General features: G+C 54.9%; 1 long non-coding RNA gene across 1 annotated transcript in view; it reads left to right on the forward strand.

Moving 5' to 3' along the window:
• The window catches only part of LOC128626661 (uncharacterized), a 41,486-nt gene extending 25,176 nt beyond the window's left edge, over window positions 1-16,310 (forward strand). The window contains exon 5 of the long non-coding RNA XR_008390681.1: window positions 14,662-16,310. This is a non-coding gene — a long non-coding RNA (uncharacterized LOC128626661). The remainder of the gene's footprint in view (window positions 1-14,661) is intronic.
• The last annotated feature ends 473 nt before the right edge of the window (window positions 16,311-16,783 follow it).

Below are 16,783 nucleotides of genomic sequence, written 5' to 3' on the forward strand. Positions count from 1 at the left end.
TGCCCAGGCCCAACCTGATCGTTGTAACAAGAGCCTGTCTCCCTCTCTAAGAAATGAGGATATTCACAGAACACCCACCCCATGTGATGACAGAGAAGTGTAAGATGTAACTGAGAAATGCTTACCCCAATGCCTGGCATGTAGTAAATGCTCAATAAATGGCAACTGCCTATAGCGCTGGTGGAAGAAATAGTAGCAGTAGTAGTTGTAATAGCCTCTGGCTGCCTGAAAGGGCAGAAGGTGCGGCTAATAAATTCAGCACTCCTGAGGCTTCATTCATTCATCCAGTAATCTCTGAGCGCCTGCTGTACGCCAGTCCCCATCCCAGACACAACGGATGTCCGGAAGACTAGAGTACAAGAGTTTTCAGTAATGTAGGACACAGACACAATGGCAGAGAGTTACAATACGGGCGATTTAATGTGTGCTGACCGTGGCGCAGGTGCTGGTGGACGGAGCATTTCCACATTTAAGGGAGGGCCTGTTGTCCTCATTCCATGGATGAAGGAATAGGGGTCCGGAGAGGGTAGGTGGCTTGCTCAGAGTCACCACACTTGTAAGTGGGGGCACCGGGGCTGGCCCAGGGATTGACCCCACTGGATGAGTTTATCAGGTGGAGAAGAGAGGAGAGACAGGATGCCAGGCAGAAGGATAATGTGACCCAACCCCTGGGATGGGGAGAAGGAGCCAGGATTCCGACACAGAGAAAACCCACGCCCGTTGCGGGGGTGAGACAGGGACAGCAGGGCAAGGCCGAGATGGGAGCCAGGGCCTCCAGCAAGCGCTGTGCCTCTTGGAACCTCCACCTCCTTAGCTGCTTCGTGGGGGTAAGGAAGTCTATTATCTCCATCCCCACTGTACACGGGAGGAAGCAGAGATGAGATCAAGGCCGGCTCTGCTGGAGCAGAGGAGACGTGAGAGTCCACTGCAAGCCCGCTCCGTCTCAGGGGCGGCAGCCACAAGGTGCACCTGAAGAGAAGGGGGAGGCTCAACGGGAGCCGCCCTCAGAGGGTCCCGGAAGAGGGTCTCCTGTGCTCCTACACAAAACTTCGATGTCTTAAGGACCTTAGAGGCAATTACACTTATGCATGGTGGAGATGGTGCCTGCAACTTGCAAACAGAGAAACTGAGCACAGAAGAGGTGAGGTGACTTGTTCAGGGTGACACAGAGCAAGCTGGTGGTAGACCTCCATCTGGAATGTAGGTCTCCTGGTTCTCTGCTCTTTCTCCATTCCAAAAACCACTCCTCACAAATGACCTCTCATGACTGACCTTACCGGTCCAGAACAGTCACTATGGACCAGGCCCTTCACCTTTCTTCGTCCTCCAGACCACCGTGGAGTCTTATCCAGGGCAGCCGTAGGTGTGTTAGCAGAGGCATGTGTACAGACATAATAAAAGGTTTATTGATACAAAGCATCTAAAATAATAACAAATGCATTCAGACTTTAGGGACATCCTGTAAATTATACCATCCTATTTCACAGATCATAAAACTGAGGTTCAGAGATGTGAAAAGTCAGCCGCAGGGACTCACAGCGAGGACACCAAAGGGTGAGGATTGGCACCCAGGTATCTCCGACTCCAAAGCCGGGCTGTCCTATCCCCACCCCAAGCTGCTGTCGGGCAGGAGCTGAGAGGACCAGCCCTGGAGCCGAGGGAGGCAGCAGTCAGCGCAGTGGTTAGACATGAAGCCCTCGAAGCCTGGCTGCCGGGTTTGAGTCCTGCTCTGCCCCTCCTTAGCTCTGTGTCCTCGGGCACATCACTGGCCCTGCAGAGCCTCAGTCCTGGCCTGTGACATGCGGGTGGTAACACAGTGTTCCCGGGGGTTGTGGGAGCGGAGGGAACGTTGGAGGGTGCGGTGCAGGGGGAGCACGGTGGGAGTGGGCCCCGTGGTCGCCGGCACCTCGCAGCGTTTGCAGTGACTGCCTCGCTGCCCGTCAGTTCTGCTTTTCTGGCACTGTGGGTTCCGTAGTTGGCCACCTGCGCTCTGCCACTTGCTAGGAAGGTGATCTTGAGGTTGAGAGAGTGAAGGTTAAGCCTTGGGTGACTTCATTGCATGACTTTGAAACACATTTTGTACTCATAATTTTATATTATTTTTCTTAAAGGGGTGTCCCGACATTATGTAAACTCTCCAAAACCTGCACCCACTCCCGTGTGAGTGGCGCACTGGCCTCCGCTCTCTCGTCTGTGGAGGTGCGGAGAGTGGTATTGTCTGATTAAATAAACTAATTCGTATAGAATGCTTTAAAAGTGCCTGGCGTAGAGGCAATGCCCAATGAACGTTGGCCTCTTAAGTAAATCTCCAGCTAGTATGTATGTTAAGTGTTTTAAATGTGCTACATTCCTTACATTTGTCATTTTATTCAGTTATGTTTAATCTTCACAACCACCCCTCCCATTTTACAGGTAAGAAAGCAGAGGCTTAGAGAGGCGAGGTCACGGAGCTTGGAAGGCCAATAGGTCTGACTCCAGGACCATGCTCCCAAACTCCGCCCCCGACTGGCTCCCCACTGCCCCTGCCCCACGCCCCACCCTGCAACAGCTGAACCTAGAGGACTGTGTCGGCCGGGCCCTGTTCCCCTGAAGTTCGCCCATGAGGCCCCTGCTAGGGAGGAAGCCCTCCCAAATCCAGCTGAGCCTGGGGCCCTGCCACACCTAGTACCCGGTCCCTCCTGCCCCCTAGAGCTTCCTCTTGAGCCCCTGTCACCAGAGGCCCTGGCCCAGGTGGGGCAGGGGCCAACGGGTGACAATGACCGATTTAGAAAGTAAAGTTGCTTCTCAAACAAATAAGAAAGAAGAGGAAAGAAAGAAATGGCCTGCCCGCTTCCTGCCCCACACTCTCTCCCAGCACCTGGGGCCCAGCTGCGAGGTTTTCACTGCTTGTTTGTTCATCCTGCTGCCTCGAGGAGCCTCTTCTGAAAGCCCCAGCCCCCCTCCACGGGCAGTGAGATGATTGTGGAACCGATGGAAATAAGCACCCTCCGTGGTGGTTTTACTGTCATTGTCTCAAGTATTGTTTTGGACAACAATACCAATAATCATAACAATCCGGGTTTCCGGCCGTTGGGAGAGAGGGAATTACCAGCTTCGACTTGGGAGTGGCCACCCTCCTTCTGCGATTTATGAGGTGTGAAGGCCTGGCCAGGCCGTTACTCCTCTCTGGACCGCGGTCTCCTTGTCTAAGAGGGTGAGGCTGGGTGAAGTACGACCGTGCAGGTGAAGCGTGTGTGGGGTGGCAGCCCTCACTTGGTCGCGGCTGTGAAAGCTGGGGCGTGCAGGAGCGGAGCTGGGGCCTTCACGGCTGCGGCTGGGAAGCGCGGAGGGCTCGGGGGTGGGATGACCCATAGTGGGTTCTAGCTGCTGTTTTAAGAACCTTGGGTACAATAACTCATTTTATCCTCACCACAACCAAATGAAGCAGAGACTACTGGCATCCCTGTTTCACAAAGGGGGAAACTAAGACACAGGAAAGCGACTCGCCCCAGGTCCACATGTCTGGCTGGTGCGGAGCCGGGGTGGACGCAGCCTGCCCGGTTCTAGAACCTGTGCTCTCAGCTGTGGAACCGCCCCGGGGGCAGGCCTGGCCACAAGGGGCCTGATTTGCTGTGTGACCAAGGACAAGTCACCTGCCTTCTCAGCCTCAGTTCTCCATCCGCAGAGTGGGTGGCCCATGACACCTGCCTGTGAATATTATACAACCCTAAGGGAGAGTCGTGGTCAGATTCGGTGACCACGTAGAGAAAGAAGGTGACCGGAGCTCAGGAAGCCACAGCTGTCACTGTCATGATTACTATTCATTTGAGAGTCACAGGCGAGCGCCGGCCTGGAGGATGCTGAGGGCCCTGCACAGCTATGAAAATGTAACTCGGGGCTGCAGCTGGGTGCTGGCTCCAGGAGGCACCTGGTGCGGGCTGACTCCACCCATCGGGGCTAAAAAAAAATCCCGGAGGCTGCCGCCATGCAATCTGCCGGTTACCTGCCCCCTTTAATGGCAAACTCTCCAACTCTGCTTCCTGCCTCATCCCCACCTCCCATGAGCTGTGCGGTCCTGGAGAAATGACTCGGCCTCTTGGAGATAGGAAAGGGATACAACCTTGCAGAGCTTTGTTCAATTAGAGATAATGGAGGTGAAGTGCCTAGCGTAGTACCTGCCATGCAGCCCCAAAGGGCAACCAGAACCTGCGTTTGGGGGCCCACCCATGTTCCAGTCCTGGCTCTGCCGTTTCCTGTTGTGTGACCTTGGGCTAGTTACTCACACTCTGTGAGCCTGGAAAACAGATTAGCATGGCACCCAACACACAGTAGTTGCCTAATTAATGATTGTAGTTGGCCGTGACCACTGCTTGCACTTTATGTGGATGTCCAGAGGCCCTCAAACATCCTACGGGTATAATGTTCTCTCTGGTGATGATTTATTTCTCTGTTGGCCCCTCCCGAGCTCCCCTCTGCCCTCCTGCATCCTGCTCTGTGCCCTGGTAAGTGACCTCTGTGAGTAGAATCAATGGTCTCCTTTGCCCTCTGGCTCTGGGCTGGGTGGGGAAGGAGGGGAGGAGGGCAGAGGGCAGGTGGAGAATGGGGCCCAAGTACTATTTCCCAAGCCCCTTCCTGCAGGGTTGCCATGGGCCGGCCATGTCCCTCACCCAAAGGCTACAGCTCCCGTAGGCAGCCTGTGCATACATGTCTCTGGCCCTGGGTCTGAGTGAGTTCTGCCTCCCCATCCCTCAGGCCTTGGCTGGTAAGAGCGCCCCATTGTTGCCAGCTCCAGGACACTGCACCATCCCTCCCAGTTTCTCTGAATCCTGCCCGTGGCTTTGTTCGCAGTCCCTTGACGAAACTCTCTTCAAATCACTCAGTTCAAGTGCACCATCTGTTTCCTGCCAGAGCCCCGATCGCACTGTGCTGTGCTGTGCTCATCTAGGCCTTCAGGTATGGCAGAGTAAGAGACGTTCACACTGCTTCCACATTCGTGGGTTTACCCACTCGGTGATCTTTTGCTGAGTACCTGCTCTGTGCCAGGGATCTGGGAGCAGAGACGGCCAGGAGAGGGTCCCTGACCTCGAAGAGCTCATGGGCTAGTTGGAGGGACGGACACCTAAGCAGACGACTCAGCTGGCTCAGAGCCAGAGCAGAGGCGTGTGCAAACCCATGACAAGGCCTGAGAGAGGCATCAGACTCCGGGAGAGGCTGGGAAGGCTGCACGGGAGAAGGACTTGGGAGCAGCATCTTTAAAACATTTTGAAATACATTTTTATTTAACCAATATCCGAAAATATCATCAACATATAATATTATCAATTAAAAATTGATATAAACGTTCTTAAGATTTGTTATATATTTTTCTGAGTCTTCAAACTCTGGGGTGTATTTTGCACTTATGGCCCATGTCGGATCACCAGGCTGCATTTTGGGGCTCAGGAGCCCCCTCTGGTTAGGGGAGGAGCAAGCGTCTTGCTTGACCCCTGCAACGGCTCTGGGAGGTGAGTGGTGCTATTTCTCTCATTTCACAGAAGAGGAAGCAGAGACTCAGAGGAGTTAAGTCACTCGCCTGAGGTCACAGTTACTCCCTGTGGGGCAGGATTTGAACCTGCCCCTGTGCAGCTCCAAAGCCTATCTCTTCCTGCTGCCTTGCTCTGTCTTATGGCCAAACCCTGCTTCCCGGAGAGAAGCAGCTAAACAGGGCTGAAAAGTCAAAGCTTCAGTGGAGCAGCCCTGACCCCCATCTCCTGCATGTTTCTTCCTCAGCTGCTTCTGTGGGACAGATTGGGGCAGGGTACCCACCCTCCAAATGGGTTCTGCCCGCCATCACCATAGCGTGGGGTGTGGTGGTAGAGAGAGCTGAGGCCAGGTGGTAAGGTGTTAACTCCTCGTTGGGGGAGGGGCTTGTTTGTGAGCAAAAGGCACTGGCTAGAGGCGGAGGGCGAAGGTGGCCACTAGCCCAGGCACTGAGAGGTCAGCGTGGCCGCTCCGCCAAGGCCACAGTTGGCAATTCCTTCCTAGCCCAGACACAGGCTTATCCACAAACGCCCACTCCCTGAGCCCAGCGGAGCTTGTAGGGGTCACAGGGAACTAGTCACCTTCATTTCACACTGATGCTTGAGAAATTAAAATGAGGTGATAAAGGTAAGACATTCCAATGGCAGCTTACCCCCGGATGTCTGTCGTGTGGAGAGAGTTGGGGGAGAATTCTCAGACCCACATCCATGTTTTGGAGGAGAAACCAGAGCCACAGAATAGTGGGGAGTCCCCTGTCATGCCCGGGGTATGTGTTGTAACTCCAGAGATGTTTGTGTGATGCTAAAAATAGTGATCGGTAGCTGAGTATTGCCGACCTGTTTACTCTTCATCAGTTATCCATCCACTCATAAAACCGTCCATCCAACCACCCCGATGCCCGTGTATGCATCCATCTCTCAAATCCTCCTTTCCTTCGCCCAGACATCGGCTCATTTGCTCCCCACCTTGTCATCTACTCATCAGTTACTGTCGTCTCTGCACTAGTGCTGGGCTGCAGGCTCTATGGGCAATGGTGAGTAACACTCAGCTCTCCCTCCAAACCTGGTGAGGCCGAAGGATACTGAATCTACACAAGGGAGGCGAGTGAAGTCAGTGAGGTCACGGAGGGGCGCAGGAGGTGTCGTGGGAGGTCCAAGGAGGAGATGCTCAGCTGTGCCCTAGAGAGGCAGGGAAGGCTGCTGGAGGAAGGGACACCTGAGCTGGTTTTGAAAGAGGAACAGGGGCTGGTGAAGCCAGAAGGAGGAAGCCTGGCTGATGACATGGGCAGTGATGCGGGCTGGCCAGTGACACCGAGGGGCTGGCAGCAGAGCCGGTGGGAGGAAATGAAGGACTGGCCTCAAGCCCAGGTCTCACCCCAGGTTCTCAGGAGCCGCTTGAATACGGGACCACTCAGCAGTCTGCACCCGGCTTGCTGGGTTTGCCTTCTCTTAGCACAGCGCAGGGCCTGGGATGTCTGACCTTGCAGACCTAGAGAGCACCTGATTAGTTCCCTTATTGTAAGTTGCGGAAACAAGCCTAGAGAGGGGAAAGGACATGCCAAGTTCACATGGAGGTGTAAGGGGTCCCCAAGCCCAGGCCTCTAATTCCAAAGGATTCTAGTGTTCTTTCCACGAGAGTCCGGGTCCCCACCCCTCCCTCCACACATGCACCACACACTCAGCGATGCTGGAGCCTAAACACCGGCAAGCCCTCCAAGCCCGGCGTGGTGCTGGGCCTGGGGCTTCTGCCCTGTCCCCGCAGATAATCAGGTTGGCCGGACTCCTCCGTGCTCTCTCTGTTGTCCCTTGTCATTCCCACAACAATCCCTTACTGCTTCTGTTTGCAGATGGGGGAAAGATGGCTCAGAGAGGGGAAGAGACTTGCCCAGAGGCACACAGCTCGACTTCCCGCCCTGACCAGCATCCTGACTTCCCGCCCTGTACCTGATCCCAGACACCAGGCGACACTTCATGGGGCCTGGAATATTCTGGCCCCTGACCGGCCCTGCGCCATTGAAGTCAGGGGCCATGGACAGACAGGTTCGGCAGGAACGGGAGCCAAACCCAGTCAGGGAGCTGGGAGATGGGGGAAAGACCCTGGAAAGGAAACCCGGGAGATTGTTTTCACCTGTAACCTGCTCTGCCCCACCCAGCAATGGAAAATGTGTGTCAGAGGAAGCTGCTGGCTGGGGACAGGCTAGGTGTGCGTGGGTGACAGCATGTCGAGGGGCGCCACAGCGGGCAGGATGTGCTGGGGTTGGGGGCAAAGACAGGGGTGCTGGAGCGGGTTCACGTTCTGCCTTTTTCTCTCTGGTTCTCACTTTCTTTCTCATGCTCTCGGAAGTCACAGTGGCTAGACTTTCACTTCCAGAAGGATGGCCAGACCATCCTACAAGAGATGTCCCCAAGCTCTGCCTCCCAGGTCTCCTCGGCCACAGCCAGTTCTCTGCTTGATGGTTCATGCCACAAGCCTTTCTGGAGCGCCTGTTGTGCACCCAGATGCAGGGAAGCCGGACAGCCTCTTCCCTACCGGAGGGGTGTGCAATCCGGCGGAGACAGAAACGAGGTGAGGGAGCTACAAGACCTGGTTGGCACAGCCAGCAGGGGGCCAGGGTGGTGGTCCCAGAGGCTTTCTGCGGGGCAGCAAGCCAAGCATAAGGGAGATAATAGTAACCACTCCGCTGTGTGCTTACCACAAACCAGATCAAAGAGCAAAGCCCTTTAAAGGGTTTCGTCCTCAAACGACCCTGTGAGATAGGAACTGCTAGTATTCCCATCCTACCTGTGAGGAAACGGAGACACTGTGGTGAGAACTTGCCCGAGGTCTCACTGCTAGATGCTCAGAAATGGCACAGCCCAGACTAGAAACCAGGCGACCTGCTCTTAACCGCTCCACTGAGGAAAGGGAAGAGGGAACAGGTGTCGGGGGCAGGATGTGGAGCGAGCAGCCGGAGGAAAGGCCCAGGCAGGGGATGGTGTGTTGGTGCTGAGAGGGGCGGGGCAGGTGCTGGGGCGAAGCTGGGGAGCAGCCGGAGCCCTGGGCACTGGGGAGCTACAGACAGATTTTGGAACAGGGAGTAACGTGGACAGACTCGTCCCTAGAAAGGTACCCTGCTTCAAAGTGGTGATCAGTGGGGGCCTACGTGGACAGAAATTAAACGTGATTTATTTCAATGTTTTCATTTCCTGAGGCTACCATAACAAAGCCCCACAAACCAGGTGGCTGAAGATAACAGAAATGTATTCTGTCACTGTTCTTGATCGAAATCAAGGTGTCTTAGGGCCATGTTCTCCGAGAGTCTGGGGAAAAGCCTTTCTCTCCTCCTCCTCGCTTCTGTCTGTCCTCGGCATTCCTTGGTTTTCGGCTGCGTCTCGCTGGCCTTGTGGTATTCTGCCCGTGGGTCTCTCCCCTCTTCATATAAGGGCACCGGTCGTATGGGAGTAAAGGGCCCGTGCTACTCCAGTATGACCTCATTTTAACTAATTATATCTGCAACAGTCTTATTCCCAAATAAGGGCACAGTCTGAGTCCTGGGGGTTAGGACTTCAACATATCTTTTGTGGAGAGACAATTCAACCCATAACACGCCATTAAAGTGCTTGTCCTATAGATAAATCTGGAACCTGGAAAAAGCTCCTATACAGATTGCATGTCCTGGTTTGAGCCTCGGAGAATATAGCCCCGACTTGTCTGTCACCCACACTAATACTTTGCCCTAGTGAGTACAAAATAAATGTTTGAGAAATGCTTGACTTGTGGTCCCCTAAGGCCCTCAGGTCTTCCTTAACAAGTCAGAGAAATAGAATAAAAGTCCCCGGGGAACAAGGTCAAGCTGCCCTCTGTCCCAGATCCCTGGCCCGCAGCTGCTCCTCTGACCTGGGCACCTCCTTTCCCTCCTGCCTGGGCACCAGCTTGGGGCGCAGCCGGTCATGAGAGGGACAGAGAGGCGAGGCCGCAGCTCCCCCGCTCCCTGGGTTCAGCAGAACCCACTGTTCTCAGTGCTCACTCTTGCTTCTCCATCCAAATAGCCCCAGACTGCCTGCTCCATGCAGAAAAACGGCCGTGCTCTCTGCCCCTGCCCCCTCGGCCTGGTTCTAGCCTTTTATCTTTACCACTGGGACTATTGCCCTCGTCTCCCAACTGATTTCCCTGCCCCCAGCAGCCAATCGGATCATCATAAACATAAATCTGATGATCTCTCTTCCTGCCATAAAACCTTCAATGGCTCCCTTTTGCTCTCAGAATAAAGTCCAGGCTCCTTAGCCTACCATTTCGGGTCTCGTACAAGTTGGTCTCCAGGTCACTATCCAGACTCGTTTTTCACTATTTCCACACGTGCTCTATCCTACAGTTTCCAGAATTTCCATTTAAACAAGGCTGGGGTGGTACATTCCAGTTGGAAGGGAACACAGTAGGGGCTCGTCCCGAAGCTGCCTCTATAAGCAGGAACAGCTGAGCACGGCTGGCTGTGTTTTCCTGTTCTCTGATCTGCTCCTTGGCACAGGCTGTTCCCTGCGTGTGGAATGCTGTCCCCACACCTCCGTTTCTCAACACCTGACCCAAAGGACACCTTCATCCTGATCACATGACCAAAGGGTTGGCTCCCCCTTCCAAATAAACTCCCTCACAAAACTGATTCCAGTTCCTGTGACCAGGGGACCCACTACCCTTCCCTCAGAGCAAGGATCTAGCCCCAGGCCAGCAAGTGAATGGCAGGAAAAGCAGGCAGGCAAAGTACCAGACTGTGGAGACCTGGCTGGCTATACAATTTGCCAGTGTCTTGCTGGGTGACCTTGGGCAAGTCACTTTTCCTCCAAGGGCCTCAGTTTCCTCTCTGTAGAGTGAGATACGAGGAAGGACATCAAACCAGGATGAAAGCTTGAGCCAAGTTTCTCCCTCCACCCCACATCTGGCCAGACCTTGGTCCTGTGAACAAGAACTTCTGGGGTCCTTTATTTTGTATTAATTTGCACATGTTTGCATATGTGCTATAAGAGGCACCGACTGCATTTCATTCATAGAAAGAATTAAGACTGTCATCTAATTGATGTCCAGGGATGGAAAAGACCCAGTGGCTCATGGTTCCTCTTAAATCTTAGCAGTCAGAGGCCTTTAGTAATTAACCCTCCAACCCCCTCCTTTGAGAAATGAGTAACCCAGGCTCAGAGAGGGAAAGTGACAAGGCCAAGTTCACCGGGGGTACCCCCAAGAGGAGCAGCAGGCTTCCTCCAGGCTCCCCACTGTCTGCCAGAGGATTGCACAAGGCACCTCACTTCTCTCGCTATGCAGGGTACGAGGAGAGGGCCCTAGTTTTCTTCTGAGGCCCTTCTCTGCACCCTAGAATAACAAAGCCGGCTGGCTTGGCAGCCTCCGCAACCACTACAGGAAACCAAAGTGTGGTAGAAAGGCAGATGGGAGTGGAAAATCCTCTTAGCGATGTTAGAGCGTTGCTTTCACCTGTTCTAAAAATAACCCAGCTTATTAGAAATTGATAGATGACAAGGTAACCCGCAAGTTATTCCACTGAGGCTGGGGAGCCGGCGCGATTCTGCCTGAGCCGAGAGGGAGCTGGGAGATGCCTCCGGGAAGCGATGCGCTGACTGGACCTAGGAACTCAGCATTCGGCCAATGGCAACAGAGGGGCAAAGACACACCTGCCATCAAAAGATCGTAGTCTACAGAAGGGGAGCTGGACACCAAGTCAACAAAATAATTGCAAAGTGGGACGGGGGGTACAAGGGAGACTAGCAGTGCTAAGATTCAGACCAGGCTGGGCAGGGAGGCCCCTGGAAGGGGGGTGTTTAAACTGAGACCTGGAGAGTGAATAGAAGCCAGCCCAGCAAAGAATGGAGGGCAGGGCATCGCCAGGAGAGAGGCAAGCAAGTCGATGGATAGAAGGTGGGAAGGAAGGAGCTTGGTGGTTCAAGAAAGGCCAGTGCAGGGGGAAGTGGGAAGAGGCGTAGACTTGAAGGAGAATGCTAGAAGGGGCAGGGCATTGAAGGCCTGTGGACTTTGGGATTTGACTCCAGGTCTATGGGGAGCCACAGAAGCACGGTTTGGAGGAGTGGAATCATGGGGTGTGGTTTGTGAGCCTTTTAGAAAGCTTCCTCTTGCCCGTGGTGGGGGATACTGATGGGGCGGGGGTCAGGTCGAGCTGCCAGAAAGCCAGTTAGGCAAGAATGTAGTATCCAGGTGGGAGTGATGGCACCCTGGACTGAGGGGAAAGGGGAAAGGAGAGAACATGATGGACTCCAGATCTGTTTTGGAAATCACCTTCCCAGGAGTTGCAGATGGACTGAATTGGGTAGGTGGGGGGGTGAGGGTAGAGAGGAGGGCTCTGCAGGGGACACCCAGGTTTCTGGCCTGAGCACCTGGTGGGTGGCAGTGCTGTTCCCAGAGGTGGGAAAACCTGCAGGGCAAGGCGGACAGGTGCGGGGGTTCTGTTTGGATGCTGGGTTGGAGAAGTGACCCAGCATGCTCCAAGCAGCTCTTCCCACAGTGTCTTCCTCAGCTGGGAGCCCCTCAGGCCACCCCCTCTTCACTCCATGCTGACCACATCAGTACCTATAATAATCACAACTTTTTTTCATACAAAATTTTCTCTTTTAATGTACAGGGTTATTCCCCACTCGTGAGGTCTAGTGGTTCCTGGCTGAACCCAAACCCGATCCAAAGGGCACAGAGGACCTGCCACGTCAGGGGTCATTCATCTGGCCCTCCCCCAGCTCGGAGGAGTCTGGGGACAGAGGCCTGCTTCCCGTCCTCCCAGCCCTTAGGGTCTGACACCTCTTCAGGGCAGGAAACTCTTCCTTGTCACAGAGCTGAAGGCCTCCCTCCCCCCTCTGCTCCCCACCCCAGACCACTCCCCTCCTTATCCCCCCTGGAGGGTCCCGGTTAAAGCATCCGCTTGTCAGTGTAAATCTGCTGGGTTCAGACCAGCAGCTGGAGATGGATGGGCAGGAAGCAGTAACAATGGATGAAAGACCCTCTGTGCCCAGGTGGGTGGGGGAGGGAGAGGCAGGAAACAGAAGCCTCCCTCCCAGGACGGCCAGGAGCGGCGGCGGGAGGCCTGGGATGCCAGAACCTGCGGGGTTTGTTTGGATTCCCCAAGGAGCCAAGCTGGGAGCCCCTCACAAACGGCAGCCCAGCTCATCGCCGTGGGGTGCCGGGTCCAGGATGTGTGTGACAGGAATGTCGGTTTCCTACATCACTGTTTGTCCCCAGGGCCTAGCACAGGGCCCGCTGCACACTAGGGGCTCGTTTGCTGAAGGAGGAAATTCATCTGGCACGACTAATAACTAAAAAATTACAGTTTTATATTGATTCTCTTTGTTGAGAAAAAGAAACCTCCACGATGATCCCTTTCCTCCTTCAGAGCCTTTGCGCATCCTGTTCCTTGTGCCGCCCATGCTCTTCCTTCTGCTTTTTGCTAAGTCAGCACCCGGCCGATTTCCTTCAGGGCATTATTCTTAATCAGAAGTCCTCTTGCTTAATATGTGTCCTTATTTTTTTACATCCTGTCTCTCCAACCAGTGTGTAAGCTCCAAAAGGGCTTCTTGTTCATTGTTATATCCCCAGAGCCAGTGCTTAGAAGATGCTCCCTGAACAGTTGTTAAAGAGAAAAAGCGATGAACGAATGGTCCCCGTAATAATGTCATTCACGCCAGATGCTCTGCAGTCTGCTTCCGCGACAGAACAAAAGGGGGTCTTGCTCTTGCACCGAGGATTGTAAAGCCCAACCCACACTGAGCGCCTAGATTCCAGTCAATAATCGTGACCACTGCACATCATTTTAGGGCTTGGACCAGAATCTGGGGGTGAATGGGGTGCGGGGGGTCTGCAGATGGGAATGCCCACTGGGTGTGCTGCTGGGAACTGGGGCTGTAGCAGTGACTCACTACTCAGGGACTAAAAGTTGCAGCCCACCTGACACGAAGCTGCCTCGGCGACCTTGGCCAGGTGCAAGAACTGTGCGTGGGATGAGGAAAGAGCTCCAGTTTTAGCAGAGAGAGAGAGAGAGAGAGTTGATCTGAGGCTGAAATGGCACAAAGTGCCAACTGTGACTAAGGAACCAGCTTAGCTGGGGTGGTGACCCTGCTGATGTGCCCACTGTTGCCAGTGGGGACTAGAATGAAGCCCAGAAATTCGGTGCCTTCAAGTGGAATAATTCGTGTCCTCTCCACAGTATGGGATCCGGTCCACAGAAAAGGCCCGAGGCCATTCATTCCCTCTGGAAACTCATGGGAACCTCCTGCTCTGTGCCAGGCCCTGTGCTGAGCCCTGGGGTTGTGGGGTGAAGGAGAAGGAGTCCTACCCCTAAAAGTCCTTGGTGCTGGCCGGGGGTCGGGTGAGTGCGGGGCACACAGACTTGTAGACAGGCCTGGGGTCCTGGCCACCTGAAGCCAGCGCAGATCAGCCAGGAAATCGCTGGCCGCGCCTTCCCGACTCCCTCTGTGTCCACACCAGAGAGAGCAGGGACCATGAAGGGCATCGTGAGGCTGGGCGGGGCCGGGTCGGGCCGGGTCTGGTCTCAGCTCCACCTCTAGGTCAACATGTGACTGTAAGCAAGTGACTTAACCTCAGTGATCTCGAAACCTCAGTTACCTCATCTGTAAAAGGGGGATAATAACAGTAACGGCTTATGTGGATCTGTGAGAATTGCACGAATTAAGCTACAACGTTCTTTGCATACAGGTGCTTAAGAAGCCAAAAGCTGGCTTCTTCTTTGGGGGGGAAGGGTGTGCACCTAGTGTCACGGTGGCTACTGTTCCCTCTCACAGGCTCCAGCCTCGGATGGAATCGGTCAGTGATGCGGCAATGTGTAGGGAGCTGTGACCCCGTGCCGGGCCCATTGCCCGCGTGGAGGAGCGGGAATGAGCGAGGCCCCGCCCCGACCCAGGGGTCAGTCGCCCTCCAGAGAGGGACAGGGTAGTAGTGTGCTCGCCACAGAAGGTCTTGGCAACGTCGTCCCGGACAGAGAGTCTGGGGTACAGCAGACAGCCCCTGAGGTGGCCTCATTTATACCTCCCAGGGTCCTTTACGGGGTGTCCACTGTCATCCCCATGTCACCAATGAGCAAACCAAGGCTCAGAGAGACAAATTCTCCCTCCCAGCGTCACACAAACTCTCTCCCTGTCTGTCTGTCTGTCTGTCTGTCTCCAGAACCCAGGCTCTGTCCTTGCCAGCACCCTGCACACCGCCAACCCTGTTCTCCAAAGGCCTGCACAGATGTCGGCTCCTTCCCACCACGCATGTCCGTGCGTCCCGCAGCGCCAAGCCCGGTCTGGGTATCACAGGAGAGGAGGTGAACCGGACATGGCCCCCGCCCCCGCCCCCACCAGCCACCAGAGAGGTAGATGTATGGCATTCGGGGGCTCTGTCCCTGTGTATTTTTGGTGACACTGGTGGGGGACCCTTCAGCAGTGGTCTAGCTTCCCCTACCCTCCACCGAGGGGCTGCTGGGAACCACTGAGAGGGGAAGCTTGTGACAGTCAGGCCCTCAGGGCCACCATGCTCAGCCCGGCTCTGACTCACCACCCACACCTGGCGCTGGCCTCAGGCAGCCCGGCTGCTGGAAATAGACACGGGGCAGAGAACAGGAGCCGAGCAGGGCAGGGGGTGGCACCTGCACGCGTGGCTGCCGTTCCCACCCTCCCTGCCAGGAAGTGGAGAAACGTCGTCCAACAGAGCCTGCCGGAAACAGCCCGGGCCGGGGATGCGCCTGGGAGTGAAAGGCCCCACCCGGGCCACCCGGGAGGTTGTCCAAGGAGCTGTGACAGTCACAATAAAAACGATGGCGTCTCTCTTCCCACAAGGCTCGGGGGTGACTGAGTTCTTGCTATGTGCCAGGCGCTGGCCCGAGTAAGTGCTTTGCATGTCTCAATGATCTCAATGAACGGAGCTCTCACAGCTTGCCAGGCGGCTGTAATGAGATTAAGCCCACTCTGCAGATGAGGAACTTCAGGCTCAGAGAAGCAGTAACTTGCCTAAGACCACATAGCCGCTGTACCAGGCAATGTGGACCCACCTCAATTTCCCCACCCAAACCCAGCGATCTGTACTAGGCAAGTCAGGACAGTGTCCAGGGCTCACACCGCGGGCAGGCATGATGACACCACCTCTGTGCGGTGAGGAGGACCAAGGGCCGTGCGTGCGAAGTACCCGGGAGGTGTGCGGTGCATGCCTGGTGTCGTAAGCCCCGCCGCCCTGCCCCCAGTTCTGAGCCAGAGCGAAATGGCCTCTGCTTTCAGCTGGGCGGGGGTCAAAGACTTCCGGGGGGGGGCCAGCCCAAAGGCTGTCAGCGCCACTGGAATTCATCTTTCTGAGAAAGGCCGAAAGGCCTCAGGGAAGCAGCAGTTGGAACTGAAGGGGGAAAGGCAAAGGAAGCATCGATGAGAATGGGAAATGGCACAGCCGCAGAGGAAAACGGCATGGAGATGCCTCACGAAATTCCAAGTGCAGCTGCCCATGGCCCAGCAGTTCCACCACCGGGTGCGTGTTCGAAAGAATTGAGGGTAGGGCCCTGAAGAGATTGCCACACCGATGCTCACAGAGTATTATCCACTGTAATCAAAACGGGAGTGGCCCAAACGGCCACTGACCCACGAATGGATAAGCAAGATGTGGCCCATCCCTGCAACGGAATGTCAGCCCCGAAGAGGAAGGAAGTTCTGAAATGCGCTCCGTCCAACATGGATGCACCTGGAGAGCAGTGTACCAAGTGAAAGCACCCAGTCACCAAAAGGCAAATGCTGCTCGGTTCCACCCATCTGAGGTGCCCAGAGGAGCCAGAATCGTAGAGACAGGAAGCAGAGCGGTGGTCGCCGGGGGCTGGGGGAGGGGAAATGGGGAGTAATTATCTAATAGGTGCAGAGTTTCAGTTTTACTGAATGAAATGGGATGAAAGGAGTTCTGGGGATGGGTGGCCGTAATGGCTGCACATTATGAATACATTTCATGCCATTGAACTGTACTTAAAAATGATGAAGATGGCAAATTTTATGTGTGTGTATTTTTACCACAATAAAAAAAAATGGGGGGAAAATGGTAAAGGAAACCAGTTTTCACGGCAGGGTCATTTTTCCCTTCACCGCAACCCAAAGGTAGGCAGACCCGCTCTGCGGAAAGGAAAACGGAGGGCAGGATGGCGTGAGGGGGAGAGTGGACCCTGGACGGGCTCTGTGAGCCTCCCCAGCCCCTGCTCTTTCCCTGCCTGCACCTGGCAGACACTCATGAGCCTGGAAGAGGAGGAGCAGCGGCTTAGAGTGTCTGTCAGGGGTGGGTT

The sequence above is a fragment of the Artibeus jamaicensis genome, unplaced genomic scaffold (assembly GCF_021234435.1).
Source record: "Artibeus jamaicensis isolate MK-2021 breed Jamaican fruit bat unplaced genomic scaffold, CSHL_Jam_final scaffold_847, whole genome shotgun sequence".
NCBI classification, from domain to species: domain Eukaryota; kingdom Metazoa; phylum Chordata; class Mammalia; order Chiroptera; family Phyllostomidae; genus Artibeus; species Artibeus jamaicensis.